Below are 19,909 nucleotides of genomic sequence, written 5' to 3' on the forward strand. Positions count from 1 at the left end.
CTAGGAGAAGGGACTGGGGTTTACCCACCTGCAGCCAGATTTGGCAGAGCAGTTTTTCCAGCTAACAGAGAAATTGGTTACAGTAGGAGGTAGAACCTATAACCTTTTGCACATAATTTAATGAATAAAACTGTTTGGCACTTAGAAACGGATTTGTGGCATGTTGACATATCTTCTGGCCTGTGTTCACCTTAAACCAGTCACAAAAGTGTAAACTTTTTTTTGAGAGCACTGGCAGTACAATTTGCTTACCAATATTTTGGTCCCACCCCCCTTCACCCCTCACAAAACCCACTGTCCATAGAGAATTGTCCATAGCCTGGAGTAACTCCCTCCCCCACCCCCAGTAATAGCACACTTCTCCTTCCCTGCAGGAGCATACCCCCTCTATGATGAGCACTTCAAAGGTCTCAAGGGGCTCCTGAATGTGGAGAGCATCATCCCCCAGCAGCATTTAAGTAGGGCTTGCTTCTGTCCCAAAGTGCCCCTTTCACCACTTCAGAAGGGGTAAGCAGGAACAGGGAAGCAGTCCATACAAGAGGGGAGCTCAGAGCCCCATCTAAGCTCTTGGAAGGGGGCATAGAAGGAGACATTCAGGCTTGGAGTCCTTTCACACCTCTGGGATGGGTCTCAGCTGGGGGAAGTGGGCTCCTGCAGGGGTGGGTAAGGGCTCCAGCTGGAGGGGGAGGAGTGCTTTAGCCAGAAGGAAAGTTACTTTGGGTGGTGGATATCTCTTAATGGAAAGGGGGGGGGGGGGGGGGAGGGACTCAGTAAAACCAGGTTAATTCAGTATTCGCTAAAAACTTAACATCCCGTGTTAATTGGATTGCATTAACATACATTTTTAGCCTGCTTTAGTAAATAAGACCCGTAGCCTTTATTTTCACTGCTTCAGAAAGGAAAAAATAAAAGGAGAGAAAGGGATCATCTCAGCACATTACAATGGATAATTCTAATTTCCAGTATCCTGATCTGGGAAGTGACTGTACTTGGAGCCAGCTGTGAGGTTAAGTGAACAGCAGCCTAGAAGTCTAGGGTGTTTTTTTACTTCATTAATTTTCCGAGGTTTTTACCAAAATAAAAAGTCCATAGTACTTATGGACACCGTTGCAAAGTAAAATATCTGACTATATAATCTAAGAAAGCTTAAGTTAATAAATGACATAGGAATATCACAAAGCTAAATTGCCTGTAGTTGTTTAAATCTGCTAACAACTAATAGAAAGCCTTAAAGTAAATCCTTTTTAAATTAGCTGGAAGCCCCTCCGGTACTCACAGACTATGAAAAGGCTTTCTCCTGCTGATCCCTGTGACCAGCCTGAGGGCCCTTGGGGGTTGGCAGCCCTGGTGGGCTTGATGGCTTTTCCTGTCAGCTTCTTGAGACTTAGTGTACACTGTAAGCACGGAGTTTGTCCCAAGACTTATTTTGCTGTAGTGAAATAACCCGTGAGGTGGAAGTGTGAAAAGAAAACTGACAGTACTTTAATGGCTTTTGTAGCAGAAGCTAAGAGAAAACATTTGGCACTTGGAGCCTGAGCTGGCAGTTTCCTCTGCCTTTTAGCTAAGATCAATGTGGAGTGTCAAACATGGGGTTTTCAACTATGAGTTGAGGAGGGTCCCTTCTTGGCCTTTTGGCTGAGATTGAATGCTGTTGCATATGGGACGCAGGGGGAGGGAGGTTTGGTTTAATACCTTGCCACCTGACTCCACTGAGGGGACATGCTGATTTAATTACCAAAGCAGGAGGATTAAACCTCCTGTTAAGGAAAGAAAGAAAAAAAGAAAAAGCTTCCGACAGTGAATGATCATGTTTCAGATGCATTTGATCCTGCTTTGTTCTGAGTTTCATTGCCAGGCAGCGGTTAAGGGGCTTTGTTGTTTTATGCTAGTAAGATTCCTTCTGTGTTTATATAAATAAACATATATGCACTTTTGTTGAGTATTTTGAAATTTCCTGGGTTTTTTTTTTTGTTGTTAAACGAACAAGATGACTGAGACATGCTAGATGGAGTGAGAATAATTTTTTACGCTATTTTTGAAAACATTTCAAAGATCTCAGATCACTGTGAGACTTTTAAAAATCTTTCAGCGTTTGCACCATTCGAAAAATAAAAAATAAATGGCAGAGACCTTCGGGCAGGTTTAAGGAACAGGTTTTATTTTTATAATAATTATTGACCGAAAAGGGTCAGATGCTGATAAATACCTTGTTTTCAAATGGATCCTGGAGGTGTAAGGAAATAAAGTGATTTACCCCAAGTCAGACGCATAGAGTTGGTGAGAGAAAACTTATAAATTCATTTTCCCATGCATTGCCTAACACATGATCCAGTGCTGTAACCATTAGGCCACGCCTTCTTTTCATTATTACATTTCATTATTGCTGTAAACTGCTGCCTAGCCATATACTAGTGCCTGAGTTTGCTGCTGCTATAATCTATTGTTTTGCTGAGGTGTTGTGTATGTTACTGAGAGGCTGCCCAAGATGTGTATTTTTAAATTCAATCCTATCATGATATATTTCTAATTTTCTCCTTACTTTCCAGCTCTCCTTCAAATTAGAATAGTTAAACTGCTCCACCTAGGGGGGCTTGACTGTTTGTTACCTTGCTGTGGGTGAAGTTCTTATTAAAAAAAAGGTAGTAGGAAAAATCATATAAATAAAGTGTAATTATAGTAAATGATGGCATGTGAAGACCAACTGACCCCATCCAGTCTGACCAGAATGAAGACTCTTTCTCTCTGGTTTTGTCTCATTCGGATAGATGAGCACCCAGATTTCCATTCCTGCTTCAATCACCACCCTCCACGAGTATCCCAAGTATATCCCTCTTCTTCATATCTTCTATTTGTTAAACCCCACCATCACCAGCCCATATTACTGATAATAGTATTTTTAAAATTCTGTTTCTTTGAGTCGCAAGTCAACCACAGTAGAATATTCATAAGTTAGAGAGTATGGGAATTGACAGTGATTTGCATTTTCTATACTAATGTCCACAAATATAAATATATCAGAACAGAATCACTGAATGCAGGTGGGTTATCACCTATACACATATTAATATGTACTATGCTGTTTTTAAATGAAAACACACACACTGCCCTTTAAATATTTAAAGAAGCTGTCAGAAATCAAGGGGTTTCTTTTTGCTAAATTAGATGCCCAAATATTCAATATTGGCCTTTGTCCAAGGAAATGCTAGTCTGTAGGCATTGTCATAATCAACAGGCTATCTTAAATGCTCTTATCTGCTCAGTTTACTGGTAAAAAAAAATCACTTTTGTGCTTACCCAGTTACTGCTCAGAGGGGCTAAAATATGAAGCTCAGGGTATATTCTTTCTGTTGATAATGTTATTTTTGAGATTTCTATCGCACTGTATAAAAACATAACAGACAAGATGCACAGACAAAAAAACAAGAGGCTTTCAGTTAAAAAGAGCAAGGGTGTGAATGGGAAGAACTAAACTAGGTGCATTATAAATGTTATGATTAAGTGTGTTTTGGTGGGTGCTGTGGGAGATGACCACACCCATGGGGAGGAGCCACAGCACTGGGCTAGACTCGTAATGCAGAAAACACAGTTAGTTCTATATTAAACAGCTTGAAGAGAGCCACCAGAGGTGGCAGTAGTGAGGCAGTCTGGTAGTTGCAGTCTCAGGGACCTCGGCAGAGGGAGCCCTTCTCTCCTTGATGATGAAAGGAGGTTCCACAGTAGGTTTCCCAGCTAGGAGATACTGTGGATGAGATAGACTGAGAGTACTCACTAGCGGGTGGATTTTAAAAGCCCTGCTCGCATAAATCCGCCTGGATTTATGCGAGCAGGGCCCTCGTGCACCGGCGCGCCTATTTTGCATAGGCCACCGGCGCACGCAGAGCCCTGGGACACGTGTAAGTCCCGGGTTTTTTTAGGGGGCGTGTCGGGGGCGTGTCAGGGGGGCCGAACGACGCGGCGTTTTGGGGCGGGCCCGGGGGCGTGGTTTTGGCCCGGGGCTTTCCGGGGGCGTGGCCGTGCCCTCCGGAACTGCCCCCGGGTCGGGTCTCAGCACACCAGCAGCCCGCTGGCGCGCGTGGATTTACGTCTCCCTCCGGGAGGCATAAATCCATGGATAAAGGTAGGGGGTGGGTTTAGATAGGGCCGGGGGGGTGGGTTAGGTAGGGGAAGGGAGGGGAAGGTGAGGGGAGGGCGAAAGAAAGTTCCCTCCGAGGTCGCTCCGATTTCGGAGCGGCCTCGGAGGGAATGGAGGCAGGCTGCGCGGCTCGGCGCGCGCCGGCTGCCCAAAATCGGCAGCCTTGCGTGCGCCGATCCAGGAGTTTATAAGATACGCGCGGCTACGCGCGTATCTTATAAAATCCAGCGTACTTTTGTTTGCGCCTGGTGCGCCAACAAAAGTACGCGATCGCGCTTTTTTAAAAAAATCTACCCCTAGGTGTTTGCTGTTGGTATTCGATTCCACCAGGTATGTTGAAGAAGGTGCAGGTACTGAGGCAGGGAGAGCAGGTCCTCGAGGATAAAGTACCTGTTCCTTGTAAGGCACCTGAAATAAAGCAGAGGGCCCCCGAGGAGTGGGTACCCAGGTTAGCAGTTACCCCAAAAGGCAGAGAGAGAGAGAGCTTCCAGCGTCAGCACGGAAGCGGCAGAGTAGCGTAGACAAGAACGAATTTGAGTCCTTGCTAACTCAAAGAGCTAGCAAACTAGTGAAGGTAATATACCCGGATGGCGTGATGTCAGCATGAGGGAACGCCCTCGAGGTTCACACCAAGGGTCGTATAAAGATGTGGGGGTGTGCGCGCGCGTGCACCCTAGTAGGTACCTGGGAGGAGCAATTGCGGGAGGCTGCACCATAGCCATTACGGGGACACCGGAGAGGGCAGCTTGTAGACGCTGCAGTAGCCATCTTTCCTAGGTAAGCAGGAGGAGCCATGAATAAGGTGAGACAAACGGGGCAAAGCCGTCTAGCACCGACAGACGCAACAATAAATGGGAGTAATTAAGGAAGAAGAGCTTTAATTGTGGGAAACTGCAAGAAATATGAGGTCTCTTAAGAGTCTATCTAAAAAAAACAGCTGATAGAGGGGTGGATATGAGGTAGGAAGAATGGGAAATACAATTGGAGAAATTCACATTTCAGCACTATTGTTACACAGAAATATATGAGTTTCAGAAAAACATGCAGTTATAACTTGAAAAACATCCCTTTTCACTCTTTCTAAATAATGAAATGCTCGCAGAAAAAGAAAGGCACTAGCCTAACAAAGACCCTGATGTCATAAGACATGAGTAAAAAATTATGCGCTGAACTTCAGCATGCATTTTCTTTACCTGCATATAAATCACATGTAATGTGTACAAATCATGGTTTATGCTTAGGAAAAATTATTTATGCACTCAAACCATGATTTAGGTGCACAAAGCATGATTTCTGCACTTAAAAGTTGTGCTCCTGAAAGTTCTGTGCACAAAACATGCATTCTGCGCATAACAGCTGTGTGTCTAAAAGTTAAGGGCACAATGGGCCTCATTTTCCAAGGAGTTACCGCGTGTGATAATTCTGTAAGTTGTGTTAACAGCAGTTAACGTGATTTGCAAATTTTAATTTCATATTCAGGGGGTGGAGTAAATGTAAAGTAGGGAGGATTTATGGTGTGTTGCGAAACAGCCACACTGTTCCTAATGCAGCCAATAACTAAGAGAGAGAGAGAGACTTGTCATAGTGCCTCCTCTCTAGACAGGTATTTGTATCCCTATGGGAGGCACACCTAGAAACTCGAGGTGAGGTTTAAGTATTAGTGTAGGGGGTTAGGGGCCACTTTCACATTCAACGTGAGACGTACGAACAGAACAGTGGTCTCTTGTGAAGATTTGATGACCTACAGAGTGAGGAAACTCACTCCAAGATGAGATTTGTGCAATGTTCTCTCCACCTAGCTTGATGTTACCCAGGTAGAGAGTCCATCAAGCTAGGTTGAGAGAACATTGCCCAAATCTCATCTTGGAGTGAGGTTTCTCACTCCGTAGGTCATCAAATCTTCACAAGAGACCACTGTTCTGTTCGTACGTCTCACGTTGAATGTGAAAGTGGCCCCTAACCCCCTACACTAATACTTAAACCTCACCTCGAGTTACTAGGCGGGCCTCCCATAGGAATACAAATACCTGTCTAGGGAGGAGGCACTGTGACAAGTCAGTCTCTCTCTCTCTCTCACTCACTCACTCACTCACTCTCTCTCACTCTCTCAGCATCATACTGAAACAGGCCTGTCAGGAGACATCATGAACCACAATGTAGCCCAAATTGGGCTAATAACAGCCTTTTCTATAGCTGATAATGCAATTTGTAATACACATGCTTATTAGCATAAGCTACACCCCTTTTTGGTATCCAATGCGATATTGGAAAATGAGGCCCAATGTGAGCTAGGAACACAAAGGTCGTGCCCCTAAAACATGAGTTAGGTGCACAGGTTGGCTTATAAAAGTTGTGTTCACAAAATACTCAATGGGGTAGATATTCAAAGCTGGATGTGTTAGAACGTATCCAGTTAAGATACGATGTATATTCAGTAGCAAGGCAAAGCTGCAGAATATACACATATATGTGTGTGCACTTCGCCAGGTAAGTCTATCCAGCTAAGTTTAGACATGCTCTGTCAGGCGTCTAAACTTAGACATAAACTTATCTGGCTAAATAGTGCTGAATGCATTTTGAATATCTACCCATTATGTTTTCTGTGCATAAATGCTGAGTACACCACAAATTCCATGTTCAGTTCCATAGACCAGCCCGAGAAACTTAACAGCCTTTTCCATAGCTGATAATGCAATTTGTAATACACATGCTTATTAGCATAAGCTACACCCCTTTTTGGTATCCAATGCGATATTGGAAAATGAGGCCCAATGTGAGCTAGGAACACAAAGGTCGTGCCCCTAAAACATGAGTTAGGTGCACAGGTTGGCTTATAAAAGTTGTGTTCACAAAATACTCAATGGGGTAGATATTCAAAGCTGGATGTGTTAGAACGTATCCAGTTAAGATACGATGTATATTCAGTAGCAAGGCAAAGCTGCAGAATATACACATATATGTGTGTGCACTTCGCCAGGTAAGTCTATCCAGCTAAGTTTAGACATGCTCTGTCAGGCGTCTAAACTTAGACATAAACTTATCTGGCTAAATAGTGCTGAATGCATTTTGAATATCTACCCATTATGTTTTCTGTGCATAAATGCTGAGTACACCACAAATTCCATGTTCAGTTCCGTAGACCAGCCCGAGAAACTTTTCTCCACCTCTAACCAGTGGTAACATTTTCAGTGTTAAGAAAACATGAGCAAAACCTAAGCTCCTCTCTGCATTAGGAAGTAATAGCTAATGCCTTGATTAACATGGAATTTGCGTAGAGGAGCGCTAATCCATTTGCATCTTTTTGCTCAGGGTCATGCATATTTATTCATGTGGAAAACTTCTTGCTACATTGGGAGTACAGGTCTGTGTACAAAAATGTATGCAGAACCGTGTGTTGACATGTGTGCACAGCCTAGCGCACCTTATTTTATCGGGGCCCAAGACAGAGAAACTAACATTTCAGCTCTTAATTGTTATCAGATAGGGGATATCACTATACTGTGGTCCTCCTATTGGTTCTATTCTCTGGTGACATCAGTTACTGAAAGAAAACACTCAGAGCTTTGTGTTTGATTTCATTAAAAGCAGTGTGGTTGCCATGTTAGTCCACTTGATTGAGAGGAAATATTGTCAGAAACAAAATAAATAAGATAAAACCTTTTTGTTGGACTAACAATACATTTCTTGACTAACTCGTACAGTCTAGTCCAGAAATGTATTTTGTTCAATAAAAAGGCATCAGCTTATACCAAGAAGTAACAAAATGCATCTAAGTGTGATTTTAATCAGGAAACGCAGCAGGAAGTCTCCACCTACACAGGGATCACCCAAACATCTTGTTTTCTCACACTGGAAAAGTCTAAAATGAAATGGTTTATTGTACTTTGTTTCAGTATTTAATTAAGGTGCTGGATATTTGCATGCACAGCAACTGATTTACAAATTGATTCTCTTTTCACAAACAAAAATGAAAAAACAAGCAGGTATCTAGGTAGTGGTCCTTTGAAATTTTAAGAGCATGAGAACAAACATAAGAATTGCCATACTGGATCAGACCAAGGGTCCATCAAGCCCAGTATCCTGTTTCCAACAGTGGCCAATCCAAGTCACAAGTACCTGGCAAGTACCCAAACATTAAATTAATCACACGCTACTATCGCTTATCAATTAATAGCAATTTATTAATTTTTCCTCTAGGAATTTATCCAAATCTTTTTTAAACCCAGTTACACTAACTGCTTTAACCACATCCTCTGACAATGAATTCCAGAACTTAACCATGTGTTGAATGAAAAATAATTTTCTTCGATTTGTTTTAAATGAGCTACTTACTAACTTCATAGAGTGCCCCCTAGTCCTTCTATTATCTGAGAGAGTAAATAACCAATTTACATTAACTTTTTCAAGTCCTTTCATGATTTTGAAGCCCTCTGTCATATCCCTCCTCAGTCATTTCTTCTCCAAACTGAACAGCCCTTACTTCCTTAGCCTTACCTCATAGGGCAACCTTCCATGCCACTTATCATTTTGGTCGTCCTTCTCTGCACTTTCTCCAGTGCAACTATATCTTTTTTGAGATGCGGTGACCAGAATTACAGACAGCATTCAAGATGCAGTCTCACCATGGAGCGATACAGAGGTATTATGTCATCCATCGTTTTTTTTTGCCATTCCCTTCTTAATAATTCCCATTTGCTTTTTTTTTTTTTTTTAATTTATATTTTATTAGTTTTTAAACAATTTTACATTGTATAAAACACATGAAAATACTTTATGTTTTATTTCTATGTAACAGAATAATCAATTTCCCATAAACTATCAGTAACAAGAATATTTAGTCCACATTATGGGAGGCTCTCTATATAGGAAAAAAAAACCACAGGAAATCTGTAATCATATTTTACAGTTACTGGGAGAATATTTCAATTTGTTGCAGTTTCATTTCTCAACCCTTGTTTATCAACCAAGAATGATTCTAAGTGGGTGAGATCTTGAAAAATAAATTTGTTTTTCTGATAAACCACAGAACACTTACATGGAAATTTTAAATAAAATGTTGCCCCTAGGGCTAACACTCTAGACTTCAAGGTCAGAAATTGTTTACGCCTAGCTTGTGTTACTTTGGTCACATCAGGAAATATTTGGATCCGCTGACCACAAAAATTATAACCCTTATTTTCAAAATATTTCTGTAATACCTGGTTCTTGTCTCTCTCTCTCAAAAAGTAACTAATAATGTTGATCTTTGTGGTATATCATCTTGAGAGGCTTCCAGAAATGAAGTTAAATTTGGGGAATGTTGGACAAGATCCATATCCTCTTGCCCCACTTGTGACCTTAATCTAGATTTAGGAATATAATATAATTTAGATATTGATGCCTCATCAATTGTCACTATAGATAATACCTCCACCAAATATTTTGTAAGTAATTCCATAGCAGATATCAATCTGGTTTCAGGAAAATTTAAGAACCTGAGATTTCTAATATAGTTTTGGTTCTCCAGATTTTCCATCTGTCTATGTGTTATTAACCCATCTTTTATAGAGGAATTATTTACTTCCTTTAAGACCTCAATCTGAGTGGAGAAAGTTTTACATTTTTCTTCTAATTGTATCAAACGATTATTATGCTTCTCCATTACATTTTTAAATTCAAGTGTGGTAATTCTCTTTTGCTCAATTGAATTGGACATTATTTTCTGAAGATTATTTAAAGCCAACCAAACATCTCTTAAGGTAACATTCCGGGGATCAATGGGTTCCATAACCATTTCCTGCAGCTTGGCACCCAATTTCACCCCTACGACTACAGTATTCAAAGTTACATTAGTCCCATCACTATTTGAATTCACAAAATCTCTTTGTCCATTTATAATTGTCTGAGGTGTAAGATTGGAATCTTCCATATTTGGTTGAGACAACTGCGTTGGCCCCTGAGCCTCTGGGGATCCAGAAGAAAAAGATATATCTGGAATTGTTCTTTGTAAAGGTCGATTACCCCCCTTGCGACGTGTGAGTCCATCGGTCCTCTCACCGGGAACCCTGGAGAGGAAGTTCAGATTTTCACCTTCCTCTTCCTGCCCATAAAGATAGCAAGAAAAGATAAAACCAGGAAATATTTTTCATAAGGGGCGTGCCCCTTTGGCGTGCGGCTTAGGCAGCGCGCCGATGGCTGCGCGCTGTAGCCGCCTCAATTTTAAAGGGAATTCAGTCCATCCCCCTCCAATGACCTCACGGGGGGCTGGGCTTCCGGCGGGTTCACGTTGGTCTCACGACTCCGACCCCGGCAAGGGGATAGGAGCCCCGGGTTCAGTTTCAGCCAGCACCTCTCTCAAGGAGAGGTTTCTCCCTCAAATACCTCCACCAAACACCGTAGCCGCCTTGATTTTAAAGGGAATTCAGTCCGTCCCCCTCCGATGACCTCACGGGGGTGGGGCTTCTGGTGGGTCTTCGTTGGTCTTACGACTCCGACCCCGGCAAGGGGATAGGAGCCCCTGGTTCTGTTCCAGCCAGCACTCCCTCAAATACCTCCACCAAATGCCGTAGCTACCTCGATTTTAAAGGGAATTCAGTCCGTCCTCCTCCGATGACCTCACGGGGGCGGGGCTTCCGGAGGGTCCATGTTGGTCTTACGACTCCGACCCCGGCAAGGGGATAGGAGCCCCGGGTTCAGTTCCAGCCAGTACCTCTCTCAAGGAGAGGTTTCTCCCTCAAATCCCTCTTCCCCCCATTTGCTTTTTTGATTGCCGCAGCACACTGAACCGACAATTTCAATATATTGTCCACTATGACGCCTAGGATGGTAACTCCTAAGATAGAACCTAACATTGTGTAACTACTGCAAGGGTTATTTTTCCCTATATGCATCACTTCGCACTTGTCCATGTTAAATTTCATGTGCTATTTGGAAGTGTGAGTGTGCATATGTGTGAGGAAGAGTGCATGATCCTCCTGCAATTTATCACAACCTGCTTGAGATTTAACTACTCTGCATAATTTTGTGTCATCTGCAAATTTGATCACCTCACTCATTGTACCCCTTTCCAGATCATTTATAAATATACTAAAAAGCACTGGTCCAAGTACAGATCCCTGAAATACTCCACTGCTTACCTTTTTTCACTGTGAAAACAGATCATTTAATCATACTCTCTGTTTCCTGTCTTTTAACCAGCTTGAAGTCCACTAAAGGTCATCGCTTCCTATCCCATGACTTTTTAGTTTTCTTAGAAGCCTCTCATGCGGGACTTTGTGGAACAACTTTTGAAAATCCAAATACACCACATCTACTGATTCACCTTTGACCACATGTTATTTACCCTTCAAAAAAATGTAGGAAATTTGTGAGGCAAGACTTCCCTTGGGTAAATCTATGTCTATATAAATGTTTTGTGATTTTATTCTTTATAACAGTTTCCACGATTTTGCAGGCACTGGTCAGGTTTATCGGTCTGTAGTTTCCAGGTTCACTGTTGCGATCGGGGGTGGACCCTTGTCCTGGGGCAAAAATGGAATGGCTCCTGAAAGGGAACTGGAGGTAATTGGCCCCAGGGTCCGGAGCACTGAAGGAGACAGAGGCTAGGTAGAGCTTCACCACTGGAAGCCTGAGGTCCCCCCTGGAGGAGCCCGTAGGGACCTGGGCCGCTTGGACTTAGGTGGGCCTCGCAGGGTCTCCTGGGAGAATGGAAGTCTGGCGTGCCCACAGACACAGAAGGAGTACGGTTGGGTTCAAGCTGGAGCAGGGAGAACCAGAACAGTGTTGGTGATGACAAGGCAAGGAACAGAGTCAATCTGGAGGTGAGGTCAGGCAAGTGAAAAGTCAATGTCCAAAGGTCAGTCCGAGGAGTGGTCACTGAAACAAGGGTCAGATACTGGAGGTCAGATGTAGTCAGAGGCAAGCAGAGGTCTAGAAGCAGGTGGCAGACAGGCGAGCAGTTCTGGAACAGGCTGAGGTCCTTGAGGCAGGGGGCAGACAGGCGAACAGGTCTGGAACAGGCTGAGGTCTTTGAAGCAGGCGTCAGACAGACGAGCAGGTCTGAAAAAGGCTGGGGTCTCTGAGGCAGGCAGCAGACAGACGAGCAGGTCTGGAACAAGCTGGGGTCTTTGAAGCAGGCGGCAGACAGACAAGCAGATCTGGAACAGGCTGAGGTCTTTGAGGCAGGCGGCAGACAGACAGATGAGTCAGGAACTAGCTGGGGTCGTAGACAGGCTGCAGACAGGCAGGCAGGTCAGGAACAAGACTGGCTGCCTAAAAATATGTACAAAATAAAAAATACCTGTACCTAAAAATATTGTACAAAAGCATTTAAAACTACACAAGTCCCTTCTTCAAATGTCAGATCAGAGATATTTATTTATTTATTTAAACATTTTTATATACCGAACATATTGTATACACTTCAAGTCGGTTTACAATCAAACAACTGACTGTCTTTAACGACAAGTCTTAAAACAAATAAAATTATAAATGATAAAACTAAATTAGAAATTAAAATAAAACCCTATAAATAATAACATTAAATTATACTATAATCGATTAAAAAATAATAAAATACATACATTCATTCAATCTTCAAACTAGTAATAGGGTTAAAAATAAAATAAAATAAAATCTAGCAGTTGTATTTTAGTATTTTAGCTGGCAGCCCCCACCGGCAGTGAATGAATGCGCGCCTGTGCGACCCGGCCTAGATTTAACACGCGACCACCCGCCGCCCGCCGGCCGTCTCGAACTAACGCGCGTCCACCCGCCCCCCCCCCCCCGCCGCCGCCGCCGCCGCCGCCTGGAACAAGCGCCCACCCGCCCGCGGCCTAGATTTAACATGCGACCACCCGGCTCCCGCCGCCAGCCGCCTGGACCCACGCGGCCCTCCGACAGGTATTTAAAAATAATTTTTTTTTGAACACTCAGGTTTTTTTTCCAATATAAGACATACCCTGAAAGTAAGACATAGTGGGACTTTTGGGGGTAAAAAGAAAGTAAGACGCTGTCTTATATTCGGGGAAACACGGTAGATCCAATAAAAGCTGTCATAGTTTGTCAAGAATACAGTTGCACCAAGAGACAAATCTGCCATATCAAAACAACACTAACTCCCAGGACTCAAACATCAATCATCCTACCCAGAAAAGAGCAACACTGCAAATATGACATCAATAAAATATTTAAAAACAGCAGACATATCAAATAACATCAAACAATTAAAACTAATAGGGATTAAAAAAAAAACAACCCAACATCCTCTGCTCTCCATAGCTGGGAACTTTTGATTTCTAGTCACCTTGAGATTGTCCTGGATTAGTTGGTAGGAAGATGGTGCACAAACTTTAACCTCTTTCTCTTCCCCATGCACTCTTCTCTTTCACTCATGCATACACACATACACAGACACACACACACAAAGGCACTCTTTCATACTCAGTGGCTTGCTTTCCCTCACAAATAAAGGCAGTCTCGTACTCAGTGGCTCTCACACACATAGGCATTTTATCACACAAAAAAGGCACTCCCTTACACTGAATCGCTCTCACACAAACAGGGATTCTCTCTCACACACACATGCATACTCGCAGTGGCTCTCTCTCCCTCCCACATGCACACTCACATTCAGTGGCTCTCTCTGCTTCACATACACACAGGCACCCTCTCACATTCAGTGACTCTCTCCCTCACACACACACACACACACACAGACACTCTCACATGCAGTAACTCTCTCTCTCTCATACACACACAGAGACATACTCACATGCAATGGCTCTCTCTCCCTCACACACATACAGAGACATACTCACATGCAATGGCTCTCTCTCTCTCCCTCACACACATACACAACCATTCTCTCACACTTTGTGGCTTTCAAACACACAGGCACTATCTCACACAAAAAAGACACACTCTTCCTCACACATATGCACACTCACACTCAGTGGCTCCTGCCCCCTACTAGCTTAAATAGGCCCAGTCACACTCAGTGGCTCTCTCTCCCTCATGCACACTCACACTCTGTGGTTCTCTCTCTTCCAGTGGATCTCTCTTCTTCATACACATAGGCACTCTCACACTCAGTGGCTCTCACACACACATACACACACAGACACTCTCTAAAATTCAGTGGCTTGCTCGCTCTTACACACACTCACTCTCTAACGCACACAGATTCAAGTCCTCCCGATCTCTTCTCCACCTCTTTGTCATGCTTCAGGGTTGCAGGTCCTTCCTTTGGCCGCTGCAGTAAGGGCTCCTCACTGGCCTGCCAGGTCTCCTTTTCATCCACCAACGGGATTGGCTCCACTGGCAGCCATGGGGTGTCCTCTTTTCTCCTGAAGGCCACAGGATGGGCTTTGTGGTGGGCTTACCAGATCATGGGTTCTTTCTGTGGTATAGATTATAGCAGGAGTCACATTGATGCAATATCATCTGCTACCGCCGAGCCAATTTTGCAATAAGAGCTGAGAGATTGGCCCTGCAGAGCAGGAGATGATGTTCACTTATATGCACCTCCTGTTGCCAGGCCTGCTGTGAGTCAATGAAGTGGATGGTGTGGTTGAGGCCAGATCAACTTGATTTATCCCTGCTAGACTAAAAAAAAAATAAACTAAAAAAAACCCCAACAAAACTGAAATGCATAAAAGAAATTGGTTAGGGCTAGGGATTCACTGAATCCCTTGAATGCCCTGATAACATGCCACTGCCTGTAGCATAACTGCCAGTTAACATCTGCTCATTTTAATTTAAATTGCTTTTATATACATTTGTTGCACATAGAAAATACATTTACAAACACAGGCAACTGTTCCTTCTGGGGCCAATATTCACAAAAAGCTGAGCTTCTAAATTTAGGCACCTAAATTGGGTGCCTAATTCTGAAAATCAGTGCTAAGATCCTAAATTTATTTCCCCAACCTAGAACCCTAAATTTAGGCATCTAGTGAAACTAGGATCCTAAATTTAGGTACTCAATTATAGTAAATTTTCAAAAGGGCCAATTTAGAAGCCAACTCCAAAAGTTAGGAGTCTAAGCTCTTTGAAGATTGGCCTCTCCATATCTGTTGTCATAGCTCTCTTATTGTCTTTTGGACCTACCAAGTACTCCCTAGTCAGAGGGAGACTCCCAGTTTGGCGAGTCCTCTCCTGCTGGGGCATTCTAATCTCCCACACAGTGACTAAGGGAGAGCAGCTGAAAGAGAGAGAACCCACGGGAGACTTGGTAGGTCTGCCATGGTGAGAGGCCCTAACTTAAAGGTTGATTTTAAAATGAGTGCGTATGTGCCCATACACAGTGCATATTGACGCGCAAGTGAGGATACGCTAGAATTTTTAATCATGCATGCACTTACGCATGTATGATTTTGTTGAGGGAATGCTTGAGGCAATCCCATTTCTGGGATTTCGTGTACCCTTTGGCCACAACGCAACCGCAAAGGAGCTCCGGGAAGTGCCAAAGCAGGCGAGGAGTGTCCAAGCACAGGCTGAAGATGTAGAAACCAGGCCTCTGCTGAACCTGATCGCATCAAAGAGACCCAGCAACACAATGTTGGTCTCTGGGGTAGCCCTCTGGCCACTCGATAGCCCTTTTGGACCTGCTGTACGGAACAGCAAATGCGACAGGACGGACAGAGGCTGAAGGGTGAAGACATCAAATGAAAACGAAGACTCAGGATACGTGAGGGCTTCACACGAAGAGTTAGGATACTTGAGGGTTGAGAGGATAGTTGAAGAATTGACACAAAGACTTAGGTTGATTGAAGAACTGAGACGGACTCAGGTTGATTGAAGAGGAGCACTCCGAAAGAGTCACAAAGATGCTTGAAGAACTCTGAATAGGTACTGCCACATCACGCGCCCTACTCAGCCAATTAGGGATGGTCGTGGACCACGCTGGTAGGCGTGCCCTACATAGCTAGTAAGGGCTGATCGCAGACCACATTAGTGGTTCCCCGCTCAGGTTGATTGAAGAATCAAAACGAAGACTCTGGTGAGGCCTGCTCCGAGGCACACCTTCCACAGCCATTCAAGGCAAGGGACGGACCGCGCCAACGGAACAGGTTTTAAGTAGAGTTCATTTGCGTGGAAGGAAGCAGGCGCAAGGAATTCCGAAGATCTGGACAGGGTGCAGGGTTCGGAGAAAGATTCCAGGATCCAGGGACTCAGAGAAACTCACTCAGCATGGGAGCTCAAGTGGACTCTGAGTGTGGCACCTGAGGCTTAAAGCTCGGAGACGGGACTTGGAGTGAAGAACATAAAAGCCGGAATCTTCTGGAGTCTTACGCTGCAATAACGGAGGAGATCTGAAGAATGAAACATCAGCAGATCTAAGGAGAAGGATGATGGAAACATCAGAATATCTGAAGGACGACACCAGGAATATCAGGATTTGGACGAAGAAGACACAGGATCTGACGAGAGACCTTGATGAAGACAACGATGAAGACAAGACATGGAATTCCAGCATGGAACAGAGTGCCAACGAGAAGCAAGATGGAAGAGAAGTCCTAGGGAGGACTGGCTCCTTGCGAAGGCCACGAAGCAATGAAGACAGGCCCTTTTTATAGGGCGGAAGAGGAGGGTCCCTTGATGACATCACTGGAGCACCACTCCCTCGCTGGCCCATTAAATACTGAAGAGAGACGCCTAGGAGGGAAGCTGGACGTGGGCAGGACCCTGGACAGCGGCGTCCCTGCCGCTGAATAAGGCAGGAACAGAAGCTAGGCCACAAACCCTGGCCTAGCGATGTCGGAGGCGGCTCCCTGCCACAGACGATGAATTGAGGATGGCTCCGCAGCACAGGCGAGGCCGAGGACGAAGGCCCCTCCCCATGGAGGGGACAAGGTAACTTCGGTGGCCTCTGGGCCAAATGAGAATGCTGACGGCAGTCTCCGGACTGTGCAGACATGCACCGAGATGGCTCCCTGCCACCAGGCAGCTGCTGGAATGCCGGCAGTCTCTTGGCCACAGTGCAGTAGTAAGGACATCGGTAGCCTCCGGTCACATAGGCTGCACGGGGACGATTCCAGCTGCGCCAGGAAAGCATTGGTGGCCTCCGGGCCACGGGAAAAAAGAGAAGTGAAGAAGCTGCCCATGGCGCTAGCCAGGGCAGGTTTGTAACAGTTTTAAAATGCACCAACCGCGTATAAGCATGCTCCTAATTTTAAGAGATTACTCAAGCACAGTTAGCGAGTATGTGCCTTCCATAGGACCTTGTTGGCTTTTAAACGCATATATCAGCACATTTTAAAACATGATTGCGCGAGGCACTTTCCCAGTTTTGCAATTAGTCCACTAATTTGTCCAGTTAATAGTGAGGTCTTACAGACCTCTCTGGTTCTTCATCCTACACATACCGTAGTTGATCCAGACCCCTCATCCAGTACTATAAACCCTAAAACTCAAGATCTACAGACTTACTTCTCTTCAGAAGCAGCAGGAAAGCTCTGTGGATATCTAGTATACTTGTGCTGCAGTTTTCAGTTTTGAAATTCAGAGTTTGTGCTTAAGTCTTTGCTCCACCCTGGAATGCCTATGCCCAGGCATGCCACGCCCACGCCCAGCCCCGTTATTCCTTACGTAAGCATAGGTACATTCGGATGTATTTTGCGACTTTTTTAAATCTGTTTTGCTTGTTCGCAGCCCACATACATGCATATGTGAGAATTTTTGTGCAAGTAACGCTTTTAAAATTCGGTCTGTTAGACCCTCTCCTCCTGCAAAGGCCAATAGTATAAATTAAAATGAAAAAATTGCCTTACCCAGCTTCATAGAGCAGCACCACCAGTGCATGCAGCTGTCGATGTGTGGGGGTTGGGTGTTTGGCTTCCCTGACAGATGGCACGCCACCTCAGAAGGTCAACATCTGTCCCATGTCTAAAACCTACTCGTAGCGTAAAGAAACTGTTTGCTCCGACCGCAGCAAGTTTTAGCAAGCAAACATACTTCCTGTCTATAGCTAACAGGAAGTCTGCAAGGAACATATCTGCAGCAAAAGCTTTGCAGCACCAGCTTAGTTTATGACCTACTAGCATGTATGTGGTTTTTCACACCTAGATAGCTCAGTACCATTGCCTCATGACCAGCTAATGACCTCCCCCCTCCCTGCCTGAAGATTGACCGTTTGCACCTCTCTGCACCCACGTAGTAAAAGGTCAGCATAAACATTTATGTGGAAATATTGTAGCAGTAAACATGTGACGTATGTATCATATCAAATGCTATGAGATCATTTACAATAAAAGAGCAGCCTTCCCAAAAGCCTGGGAGAGCACGCTTCACCCTGAAGACCGTCTGAGGTGTTTTCATTGCGACATCGATGCCCTACAGAAATTATTGGTCCATTTGATGTGCTACATATGACTCCTCCCTCTCCCATATGTGCCTGAGTTAGGGATGTGCAGCAGGGACGGATTCGTCCCATTCGGTATTCGTATTCGTGGGGAGCCTAATCCGTTGCATCCGTTCTCGGGGGACCCCGATCCGTTCATTAGTTACGTATGTATTTGTTTCCCAAAAAATCCCCCATCCCAACCCTTTAAATTTAATTAACTACAATCCCCCACCCTCCTGAGCCCCCCAGGACTTACCAAAAGTCCCTGGTGGTCCAGCAGGGGTCCTGGCGTGATCTCTTACACTCGGGCTGTCATCTGCCGGTATTCAAAATGGCGCCGATAGTCTTTGCACTCACTATGTCACAGGGGCTACCGGTGCCATTGGTCGGCCCCTGTCACATGGTAGGAGCAATGGAGCCATCTTATGCTCCTACCATGTGACAGGGGCCGACCAATGGCACCGGTAGCCCCTGTGACATAGTGAGAGCAAAGGCTATCGGCGCCATTTTGAATACCGGCAGCCGACAGCCCAAGTGCAAGAGATCGCGCCAGGACCCCCGCTGAACCACCATGGATTTTTTGGTAAGTCTTGGGGGGGGGGTCAGGAGGGTGGGGGGTTTATTCATTAGATACGTTGTATTTGTGGGGGTTCGCCATATGTTTCGTGACCCCACGAATACAACGAATAGGGACATATACGTTGCGGATTGCCAATACATCAAAAATGAATGCACACCCCTAGCCTGATTGGGGGGAGAAAGGGGAGGGCTAGGAAGGGATCCAGAGTTCTTCCAGTGGGGAGTGGTAAAAGTGCAGAGTCCAGAATGGGCAGTGGGTATGGGGCAAGGGGTTGGCCAGGATGCAGAGTTGGAGACCGTATACCGTATACTGAAAATCTCCCGCTTGTTCCTCCTTGATAGTTCTTTTCTTATATCAATTATCACACAGAGCATAAGAAGCACAGGATATGCTCTGAGTATATGGAACCTCTGCATTGAGCAGATGTGAGTTACATATCACAGCACAACTGTACACAAGCGATCTAAAGGTCTCATTTCTTCAGTAACTTATTGCCAGTGGGACCATTTCCCCTCTCTTTCTCGCCACCCACTTACTGTTCATTATTTCATTAGGTAAACCAAGGTGCCCTGCTGGCCTTAAATTACCTCCCCTGCTCATTGCAGTGCTCTGCAATGCAAAACCACCCCTTAGAGCCTGAGTAAATAACCTTTGCCATGCATGAAGACCCTGAGAACAGCACTACAACCAAAGCCCAGGAGCAGCTCCTGAGTAACACTTCTAGCACTAAGGCTGACAGTATACTTAGTAATTGGAGTACAGCGTGCTCCGCCTAGTGACCTCCCAGTCTATTTACCTTATTCATCTCTTACTATGTGACTATGGCTGTGACGCTTAACCTTCCTGAGCTCACACACAATGTGCAAGTTCATTG

The 19,909-nt window shown here is 44.6% G+C and overlaps 1 protein-coding gene across 1 annotated transcript in view; it reads left to right on the forward strand.

The window, feature by feature from the left end:
* The window catches only part of ADAMTS6 (ADAM metallopeptidase with thrombospondin type 1 motif 6), an 894,781-nt gene that overhangs the window by 728,732 nt on the left and 146,140 nt on the right, over positions 1-19,909 (forward strand). The gene's annotated exons all lie outside the window — the stretch shown is intronic.

This window comes from Rhinatrema bivittatum, chromosome 1, assembly GCF_901001135.1.
Source record: "Rhinatrema bivittatum chromosome 1, aRhiBiv1.1, whole genome shotgun sequence".
Lineage (NCBI taxonomy): Eukaryota > Metazoa > Chordata > Amphibia > Gymnophiona > Rhinatrematidae > Rhinatrema > Rhinatrema bivittatum.